Source organism: Acomys russatus, chromosome 13, assembly GCF_903995435.1.
Source record: "Acomys russatus chromosome 13, mAcoRus1.1, whole genome shotgun sequence".
NCBI classification, from domain to species: Eukaryota; Metazoa; Chordata; class Mammalia; order Rodentia; family Muridae; genus Acomys; species Acomys russatus.
In genome coordinates this window covers 10,715,228-10,726,190 of record NC_067149.1, presented here as the reverse complement: position 1 = coordinate 10,726,190, position 10,963 = coordinate 10,715,228, and the positions used below count along the sequence as shown (strand labels likewise).

The following is a 10,963-nucleotide window of genomic DNA, read 5'->3' as shown; positions in this document are numbered from 1 at the left end:
TGAGAAGAATGTAAACATGGCAAATATCACCACAGATCTTCATTTTTGTACCTTGCAAGTTGAACATACCAGGGCTGGGAGGCCCCACATACTTAAAGCTTCCATGTGCTTTTCTTTCAGGAACATGAGTCTATCTTTACTACCTGGATCCTCCACAGGTTAGCTCTTACCCCAGGATCCTGGCACATTCTGTGGGTTTAGAATATTTTTCAGAACTCTTTATCCAGCTCATTCTTTCTTTTTTTCTTTCTTTCTTTTTTCAGCTCATTTTTTTATTAGCGTACTGCCCAAGCCTAGCTCTTCAAATGGGCATTACCCACACGCGTATCTGAAATGAAATACCCATTTCCTCCCCTTTTCTTTCTCTTTGTGGTTGTTATGATAACTGTATCACAGTAATTTAGTGACTCCCTTAATCCATTTTTGGTGTCATTTCCTGTCTAAGTAGCGAGGTTCCCTGAGGCAGGAATACACTGCTCTTGTTATTGTTTCCTCTTTACTGCCTGGCTCATTTCCTGGAGTGGAGCAGTCACTCCATAAATATTCATTAATGAATGAATTAAATAATAAGTGAGGAAAGAGGCCTGCATAATGTTAATGTAAGGGTCAAATGAAATTATGTAGGCCAGTCACCTTTGAACAAATTAAAGTGTTAAAGCAAGGCATTTTATTCCTTTCTCTCCCCTTAGCAAGGGATAAGCCTAGCACCACTTTCATCCTCCTATCTTCTGAGCCACCTTTCTGCCCTTGTTCATAAATCTTCAAAAAATTCCACTCACACAGGAAGACTCAGCAGACTAGGTGGGTTGACAGTGTGCTCAGTGCCTTCACGTATTCATGCCAGGCAACCATTATGCCCATATGTCCAGTTACTTCTACAAGATTTAAAGAAAGGAGTGGGAGCAACAGGGATGACACCCAGGACCCTTAAATAGCTCTAAAAAAGGTTGTGTGCTAATCCTCTTGAGTCTGGGATGCTGCACGGGGATGCTGCATGGGGCCAAGATGCAGCTTGATTGACGGTGATTCCCTGTGAAGCTTGCTCCCTTCAGGATTGTGTATGTTGTAGGCTTAGCCAAAGACAGCCTTAACTATTTACTAATCTTTGTTTCATAGGTTAACTTAAACCAGAGTGTCCTGTTTATGGGTTCCTTAATTTTAACTGTTGGTAAAATAATTGCACCACTGGTCTTGTTCCCATCAAAGACACTGCATCCTTGGCATATCACCCGCAAATATTCTTTGTGTCTTAGAACTTAGATACAGTCGATATGTTTCTGGTTTTCCCATCCTAAACTCCTATGAATGTTTTGAAAAACTCTCAGACCTCCGTTGCTTCCTACATTCCTGCTTTCTTCCTGAAGGCTTTTTACCCTTTTATGGTCTGACTAAGAATCAGCTCTCCTCACAGCAACTTTACCTGCTCTCTAAAGCTGAGATTGGCCTCTCTTTAGAGATAGACAGCCTTCTTCTGAGGTGTCCTGCCTTTGAGAAATTCTTTCACTCATTTGCCTAACTCCAGGAAACAGGGTCCATCAGCATCTGTGTGCCTCCTCATTCTCTTGGAGCTCTTAGCTAGCTATGTCCTATTTTCACTTTCTATGGGCTCTGTCTGTGCGTCTTGAATTCACAGTACTTAGCTATAACCACCATCTTAAACCTTTTAGTATGCCTGATTTCTTATTTTCATGTTTTGAAATTTGTATTAAAACATTATTATAAAGAACTTGAAAAACCATGCAATGAAATAAACAACACAGAGTATACAGCTCTTTGAACTTTTACACAGTTCTCCATAAAATTGGCTTGACAAAGATTTTCTATGCCCTATGGGCCCATTGTCTGTATCTCATATTTGAGAATGGTGATCCAGCTAGGGAGTTGGCTCAGTGGTTAAGAGCACTTGGTGCAAAAGCATGTGGGTCTGAGTTGGAATCTACAGAACCCATATAAAACGCCATGGATTGCTGGTTGCCAACCCAGGTACAGGCTCAGTGAGAGCCCTGTTCAGGGCATACGACAGAGAGTTATACAGCAGGGCATCCCTCATTGTCCTCTGGACCACACCAGTGTTTGGGAAAACACACACACACACACACACACACACACACACACACACACACACAAACACACAAACACACACATAAACACACACACATAAACACACATACACACACACACACACACACACACACACACACACACACACACAAACACACAAACACACACATAAACACACACACATAAACACACATACACACACACACACACACACACACACACACACACACACACACACACGCCATACCACGGAGGAAGAGGGAGAGAGAAAGAGTAGTATTTTAGAACAGTATGTCCAACCTCCATAGCAACACATGTTTTATGCTTCTATCTCCCAGTGATTTATACACTTGAGAGTTGAAAGCAGTTGTTATATTTCTTCAAGCCTCAAATACAAACACTGCTTTAATGAGGAAAGGCTCATGAATAAGATTCAAGGGGATTTGAGTTCAAAATTTAATTTTGCTAATGAAAATGTCTCATTCTTTTGTCTATCATAAACCTGAAAGCCTCAATAAGACCACTGAAACTTTTAAAAGTTGGAAAGCTTATAAAACTTAGTCTGTGATGATCCAATTCTGTTGCTTTTCTCACTTAAATGTCATCTATCACTTAAGGCAATAAGCAAAGATTTAAAACAGACTAAACCCTATCTATGTCTTATGATTAAAATTGGAAAGCATTTTAAGTTCATGGGATCTTTACATTTTTTTTTCATGTGTGTATGTCTCTCTCTCTCTCTCTCTCTCTCTCTCTCTCTCTCTCTCTCTCTCTCTCTCTCTGTTGTTGGGAGGTATGCTACAACATGTATCAGGAGGTCGGGGGATAGCTTGCAACAGCCATTTCTTTACCCTGTGGATCTCAAGGACCAAACTCAAGTCATAAGGCTTGTTGACAAGAGCATTTATCTACTGAGACTTCTCACCAGCCCTCGATTACAATGATAACATTTCTGTAAAGTAGGTAAAGTCCTTATCATGTGAGTATGAGTAATTGGATCTGATCCACAGAACCCACGTGGAAAAGCCAGGGTTGGTGGTGAGTCTGAACAACCCCTGGCACTGGTGAGGTCGACATACAAAGATCTCTGGAGCTCATCTGCCTGGTAGCTTAATCACATCCACTAGCCTCCAGGTCCAGTGAGAAGACCATTTCTAAAAATAATAAGGCTTCATAATACAGGAGACTCCTGAGACATGGCATCCAGGTGGTTTTTGGCCTTCGAACACGCACACATGCACGCACACAAGCACTAGCAGATACTGTTCTATCCCATAGCTGTTGAGTGTAGTGCCTGTGTTATCACTGCTCCACTTGACCTCTTGTCTCCTCAGTCCGATGTGGATTCACGTGTCTGTGCCTGTCTCCATTGGTCATCTCTTTGGCATTTCAAATTTACAATGACCGACAAACACAAAAAGCGAAACTACCAAATTAAAGTAAAACACCGCTCTACTTTAATTTCCTGCCCAACTAACTTTCCCCCAAGTCCTTTTGTATGTGTTCATGTGGTGTATGCTTGCCTATAATGTATACCCATGTATATGAATGTGCAGGGTTGTGTGAATGCAGAAGGCAGAGGAGGATTCCTGTGTCCTAATCTCTCACTTTTCATCTTATTTCCTTGACACAGGTCTTTCACTGAACCCAGAGCCAGGCTGGCAACCAGCAAAACCCAAAAGTCCTTGCTTTCTTCCTGTCTCTGCCCTTTACTCTGCTGGTGTACTGGCGGGCAAGGCTGTGCTCTCCATAGAGTTACTTTTGCAAATGGAAAACTTAACCACATAAGTGCATAGTACAGCCCTCTCCGCTGACTTTCCTTCATCCTTAAAGACAAATTCAAATTCCGATAGGTAGGTGGCTTTTATAGCCCACACTGAGCTGGGCTTTGCCGCGTGTGTGTGTGTGTGTGTGTGTGTGTGTGTGTTCATGTGGGTATATGGGTGTGTAAAATGTGTGCATGTATGAGTGTGAGTGTGCATACAGAGGCGGCAGGTTGACATCTGATGTCTTCTTCAATCATCCTCTGCTTTGGAGATGGAAGCCTCTCTCCTGGACCTCACTCATTTGGCTACACTGGCCTGAGCTGTGAGCCTTCCAGTAACTCAGGTCCCCATGCTTGTGAGGCAACTACTTTAACCGCCAAGCCACATCCTCAGCCCTTCTGCGCACTTCCTGATTTTACCTCTCTTTTGTTCCACGTACCCTAGACACAATGGCTTTTTGTTCCTTGGATTTAGTGGCTCTTTTTCCATTATAGATCTTGTACTTGCTGGCTTTGTTGCTTTGACTTTGTTTGCTCAGACTCAATTTCCTCACGCCAAGTGCATTGCCGAAATATTCCGTATCAACACCAGCATTAGTCATTGCACCAGTTTTCTCATTATTTGAGGCCCAGTTCACTGACAGCCCTTTTGAAAGCCAGATTTTATCAGCAGACCTATGTCTCAGGCAACTCTATTATGTAACCATACTGTGTGACATTTATTAGAACTTATTATTTGAGGTTAATTTACTTGTTTGCCTTCTTATTTTCTGACCCCCTTCAATGAGGAGTTATTCATCGACAACAGAGTCTCTCTCTGCTTTATTCACATGTATCCTGTATATACAACAATCAGATTACTGGTTAGGATTGAATAGGCTTTCTATAAATACTTGTTGAATAACTGAATTCTGGCTTGCTTCTGACAGATTGTAAAGCACCAGTGGCAGATAGTGTTCCCTTTATGACAGCTTTTTACATGCCTTAGTTAGTAGTTTCTTTTGAATCTTTTGTTTCTGTTCTTTGAGACAGAGAATCATGTATCACAGGCTGTCCAGAAACTGAATGAGGCTGAGGATGACCTTGAACTCCCAATCTTCTTGCTGGAGTGCTGGGATTACAAATCCGTGTGCCGATATCCAAGTTTATGCAATGCTAAGGATTGAACCCAGGGTACCTGCCATGCAAACTGAGCATTTACTACTGAGTTGCAACCTCAAGACCTTTGCATCTTTAACTATATTTCTAAAATGTTTAGAAACCAGATTGAGCCCTTTGGCTAGCAGTGATAAAAACACATTTTAAAAAGATTAAATAAAAAACAGTACAGGTGCATGTATGTGTTGCGGTGTGTATGTGTGTGTGTGTGTGTGTGTGTGTGTGTGTGTGTGTGTGTGCTCGTGTGTATGCACACTCTTTGTGTGAAGGTGCTTGTAGAGTCCATAAGAAAATATAGAATCCCCTGGAACTAGAATTTTAGGTGGTTGTGAGCTACCAGATGTAGGTGCTGGGAAGTGAACTCAGGTCTTCTGGAATAGCAGCAAGTACTCTGAATTGTTGATTCATCTCTTCAACCTCCAAAGAATAGTTTGTTTTGGAGAAAGTGTATGGTCCAAAGTAAACTAAATGTAGCTTATGAAGAATTGCATGAGAAATGCCACCTGTAGAAATTCAATTAGAAATCAGTAATAATAGACACTGTCTGAAAATTGTCAGGGGGGTGTGGAAAAATGTGGTCCCAGAAAAAAAATATGGAAGAAAAGTTTCAGTAGAGATGCTGTGGGGTTGAGCTAAGTGAATTTAAAATAGAAAAGGATTAGTTATTGGAGGGTTCTGGGCATTTGTCAGTTTTAAGCGGTGGAGGAGAAAGCCTGTGCTTATTCCTCATTGCACAGGAAAATGAGAAGCAGAAAACAGGATCACTGCCTCTGAGATATCATTGCCTCCGGTGCTGCTGACTTCTTCTAACTTCTCTATGAATATTTGTTTAGAACATGAATTTGTTTTCTTAGTCCCCTTATCTCTTCTGTGGCTTATAATTCTAAGTACACCCCAAGGGCAGAGACTGTAACACGCTTGCTCTTTGCATCCACTTATCAGCTAGTTTAGTGTCAGGCCCCTGGTAAGCGCCCCAGGTACCCATCTCCCAGGGAAATATAAACATGTTCTGCTTTGCTGCAGACACAGGGTTTCAGGGCACCTGCATGATGTTCTCCTTGCCAGCATAGCACATCTTGTCTTTTTCTTCTTGTATCAGGGTTTATGCATTAGTTTGTCTATCTGATAGCTGCAGAGATTTCTCCTTTCCTTATAGGTGATACTGCAAGCAGATGCTTCCATCTGACACAGGGTTGAGATGAGTGCCAATGCAGAGTCTCCTAATGGGATAAGACCAGTTTTGAATGGAAAGCTTTTAGTTTCTTTCAAGTCTTGTAGTAAGAAATCTGAGTGTGTGGACGTGGAATGGCTCAGTCAGTGGAGGGCTATTGCCAGGCACAGCGGTGAGCACCAATTATGCTAGTGCAATAATCCTAGTATGGGGCAAGTAGAGATGGGAAGATCCCTGAAGCTCACTGGCCAGCTGGTCTTATGGAACCAGTGAGCTTCAGGTTCAGTTAAAGAACCTGTAAGAAAAACTAAAATGGAGGTCTATAAAGGAAGACACCTGGCATTAACCTCTGGTCTCCATATACAGGTGTACAACACACACACACACACACACACACACACACTTGCTTGCACAGGTAATCAGTGTGATTGATGGTTGGAGCTGTGGCTTGACAGGATATATTCTTGACATCTGGAGGTGTTGGAGGTGAAAAATCATCGATATCCCCATCACCAACCCTCTACTTAAAAAGCTTGGCCATCAACTCATTTGCATTTACCTTGTACCATTGCTCTACAATTGAACAGTAAGCAGCACCTACAGCACTCTGGGAAGGGAATAAAGAGAAATCTATGCATGGAACTCTCTGGACTCTACCCCTGAGCCGAGTGTGTGTGTGTGTGTGCGTGCGCAAGGGCGTGCACGCATGCGCATATTTATTCCAGATATTGACATTAGGTGTCTTTCTTAGTTGCTTTTGAGATAGTCTGTAACTGAATCTGGCTTGGATGGCTGGACCCTCATGTGTCCACCTTCTCAGCTCTGGGAATCCAGGCACAGTGCTCAGTTTTTGACATGTGTTTAGAGGGTCAAATTCAGGTTCTCATGCTTGCTCAGCAAGCTTTTTCCTGACTGATCTATCTATGTCGCTGTCATGTTGCTATTCTAGTCTTTATCCCATCTATGACATATGCCATTAACACAAATGCTCGTGTTGCTAATTCTAATCTTCGATATATGCCATAAACAAAATGCAGCAGCTTTGGTCAGATCTGTGAGTCACTGCAGAAATTTCTCGAGTCTCAGCATGACCTCGAGACATCTCATGCTTTAGACACAAAATCCCAAATGAAAGGCATTAATATTGACTTGTTAAACCACCAGGAACTTCTTTTATGGCTTTCCTGAGAGATAAGGTGTATGCTGAATGTTATTAGTCACCTCTCTGCCACCTCAACCCAGTCCTCACAGGCGAATGTGAGAACTGGGTTGGTGGGAGGTTTGTGAACTTGGGAGACCTTAGCTGAATACAAAGCACAGGGCTGTAATGTGTCTCCTGTTCTTTTTGAAGCAAGTGAAAAGGATTCCAATGGAATCAGAATGATGGTGCTGCCCAGTGTGGATATTGACAGCTATGTCTAACAAATGCTCTTGTAAAGATGGCCAAAAGTCTGCGTGGCGCTCCCCTGGCCATTATAGAGTGGCTGACAAGGCTCTTGACAGAGCCTGTCATGAGCTCTAACTTAAACTCTGTAGATAAATGTCACTGTAGAGATTAATGCTGGTATCTACTGCTGGCCTAACAACTAGCTTGGCAGGAACGACCAGAAATGAGCACCACCACTGTTGTACTCTAGGCTTCATCACTATGGAGGTCATAGGGTAGAGCAGAGGCATCCATCAGTTCCAGTGAGGCTCTGTGTAGGACCATGGAGACAGGGAAACATGACCTGATGAAATGAGGTGTTGGAGATGGATGATGAGTGAAATACTGGTGGTCTCTATCCCATAAAAGGCTTGTGGCTGTGTGTGGACAGCTGACCGAAAGAAAGATGTCTTCAAGATCCTCTTAAAATATCCTCAAAGAAAGATAACGCTGAGTACAGCGGGTGGCTACAGTTGCTGCCCATGGAGCTTGAGAAGATCCTAGCGAACACGGTGCTGCTACTCAAGGCCGGGAAGGTGATGGCAGGAAAACGCAACGGCAAAAGCAAGAAAGGGCGCCAGATGCTGCAGTTCCCCCATACCAGCCAGTGTGAGGCGCTCAACCTCGAACGTGACTACAACAGTTTGTTCAAGCTGTCAGCCCATTGGGCGGCTGATGTTTCGTGAGTTCTGCGCCCCAAGGCCTGAGCTGACCCCCTGAACTGCCTTCCTGGATGGGGTGGCTGAGTATGAAGTGACCCCCGGTGAGAATTGGAAGACATGTGGGCAGCAACTCATGAAGACTTTTCTGAGCCACAAGGGTCCTGATCTCATCCCTGAAGTTCCCCAGGGCTAGATCAGGGACCCTGCAACGATCTCTTCAAGGAGCTGACCCGGCTGACCCATGAGTACCTACCTAAGCATGGCCCCTTTTTGCCGACTACCTCGACAACATCTGCTTCCACCATTTTCTACAATGGAAGTGGCTGGAAAGGCAGCCAGTGACCAAAAACCTGGGCAAAGGTGGCTTTGGGGAGGTGTGTGCCTGCCAGGTGCCAGCAACGGGCCAGATGTATGCATGCAGCAAACTGGAAAAAGAGACGAACCAAGAAGCGGAAAGGGAAGACCATGGCACTCAATGAGAAGCAAATCTTGGAGAAAGTGAACAGTAGGTGTGTAGTGAGGTTAGTCTACGCTTATGAGACCAAAGATGCACTGTGCCTGGTGCTGACATTGATGAAAGGAGCCGACCTCAAGTTCCACATCTACCACATGGGCCAGGCTGGCTTTCCTGAAGCACGCGCCGTCTTCTCTGCTGCCGAGATCTGCTGTGTGCCTGGAGGATTTGCACCGGGAACGCATTGTGTACAGGGACTTAAAGCCAGCGAACATCCGATTGGATGATCATGGCCACATCTGTATCTCTGACCTGTGCGTGTACCTGAGGGCCAGACTATCAAGAGCCGTGTGGGCGCTGTGGGCTACATGGCTCCGAAAGTGGTGAAGAACCAGCGGTACACATTCAGGCCTGACGGGTGGGCGCTGAGCTGCCTCCTGTATGAGATGACTGCAGACCAGTCACCTTTCCAGCAGAGGAAGAAGACCACCAAGCGGGAAGAGGTGGGACGACCGGTGAAGGAAGTGCCCGAGAAATACTAAGATCACTTCTCCCCACAGGCACGCTCCTCTCTTCTCAGCTTCTCAGCAAGGACCCTGTTGAACATCCTGATGTAAAGGAGCACCCCCTTTTCAAAAAACCGAATTTCAAAGTGGACAGGAGCTGGAATGCTAGAACTGCCTTTTAAGCCTGACTCCCAGGCTATTCACTGCAAGGATGCTCTGGACATTGGACAGTTCTCTACAGGGAAAGGTGTGGATCTGGAGCCCACTAACCAAGACTTCTACCAGAAGTTTGCCATGGCTAGTGTGTCCATCCCCTGGCAGAATGAGATGGTGGAGACCAAGTGCTTCCAGGGTCCATTCCTCCAGACCCGAACTGGAAGGGCCAGCCCCCTGCACCGTCCCCCAAGAAGGGATTGCTATAGAGGCTCTTCAGTTGCCAAGATTGCTATGGAAACTGCAGCTACAGTGAGGAAGAGCTCCCTACCTGCCTCTAGTCCCAAGGCAGAGGCCCCCACAGGTGGTTGGTGGTAGCAGCTACTCTGAGTGACGTTTACAGTTTAGCACAGTGGTGCTCCCTGTTGTCCACTCACATCCTGGCCTAGGGAACACAGCCAGAACTGTCTCCAGTGTGCTTTATGCCTAGTCCCAGCTCAGCTGAGTTTGACCAGGCCTGGGCCATCTTGGGACTAAGGTGTGTCCCTTCAGCTCTTCTCTGTGGAGCTCATAACTTTATGTATTTATGCATTTGTATGAATATTGTTTTTATAAAATTAGCTATATTATCTGTAGGCCCAGCTAGTGATCAATCAAGACACAGACACTTGTTGTATTTTAAAATAGCCTTAGTTAACCTGGGACAGGGCAGATGTCAATCCTCTACACTGCTTTCCATATTAGGGCCTCAGGCATGGGATCTCTGTTTCAATCTCATGGCACCTGTCTTCAATAACCTCTCTCAAGCTAGCTCCCACCCATAATCCCAAATATTTGTTAATGTTTTTTATGTGGGCTGGATTCTTCATCCACATTGGCCATGTGCTTCCCCTCCATTTAACTCATGGCAGCCTTCATTTTTTTTCCTTTCAGGTCTCTCTTTTCTCCTCTTGGCTGGCTTTCCTCTTTCTAGAATTCTCTTCTCTCCTAGCTCCACCTATCTCTGTCTCCCAGCCCAGGTGGGATGGCTTTTTATTAAACAAAAGGTGGGTCAGAGACAACAAAAAGTAATTAGCATCAAAATACATCAGATCATCTTCTAACATGTAAGTGTATATAGCTTCCAGAGCATTCTCAGTTCCACCCTGGACATGGCACCTCAGGGCAACTCACCCTGGCTGGAAGAGCCAGGAGCTGGCAGAGGATCCAGTGCCAAACTTGAGGTTTCTCAGGTCCAGCCCAGATGAACAGAGTATGGGCCAGGCCAGACCACTGGCCGCCATGGACCTCTAAATGAGACTTGTGCTGCCTGGCATTGATGTAGGCCATCACCTCCTGGTTGTCCAATGCTTTCACTTTTCCTCAGCCGTTGTATCCTCTAGGCCTGGGCTGCAGTGCAACCACTGCCTGAGCTGCCTGGGATCCATAAGACCACTGCCCACGATGGGTTGCCTCTGCCTTCCAGAGCCAGAGCACATTATCCCTTATTTTGAGTCATATCCTGAAGATACCTTTTCCAGAAATGCCCTAGCCCAGGCCATAGGAGGGGTTAGAATTAGCCTCCAACTTTCCAGAATCCTTCATAAAAGTAGACATGTGCTCAGCAA

The 10,963-nt window shown here is 44.8% G+C and overlaps 1 pseudogene; it reads left to right on the top strand.

Moving 5' to 3' along the window:
- The first annotated feature begins 8,063 nt into the window (after positions 1-8,063).
- Positions 8,064-9,697, top strand: LOC127196802 (G protein-coupled receptor kinase 6-like; annotated as a pseudogene).
- Positions 9,698-10,963: the final 1,266 nt, after the last annotated feature.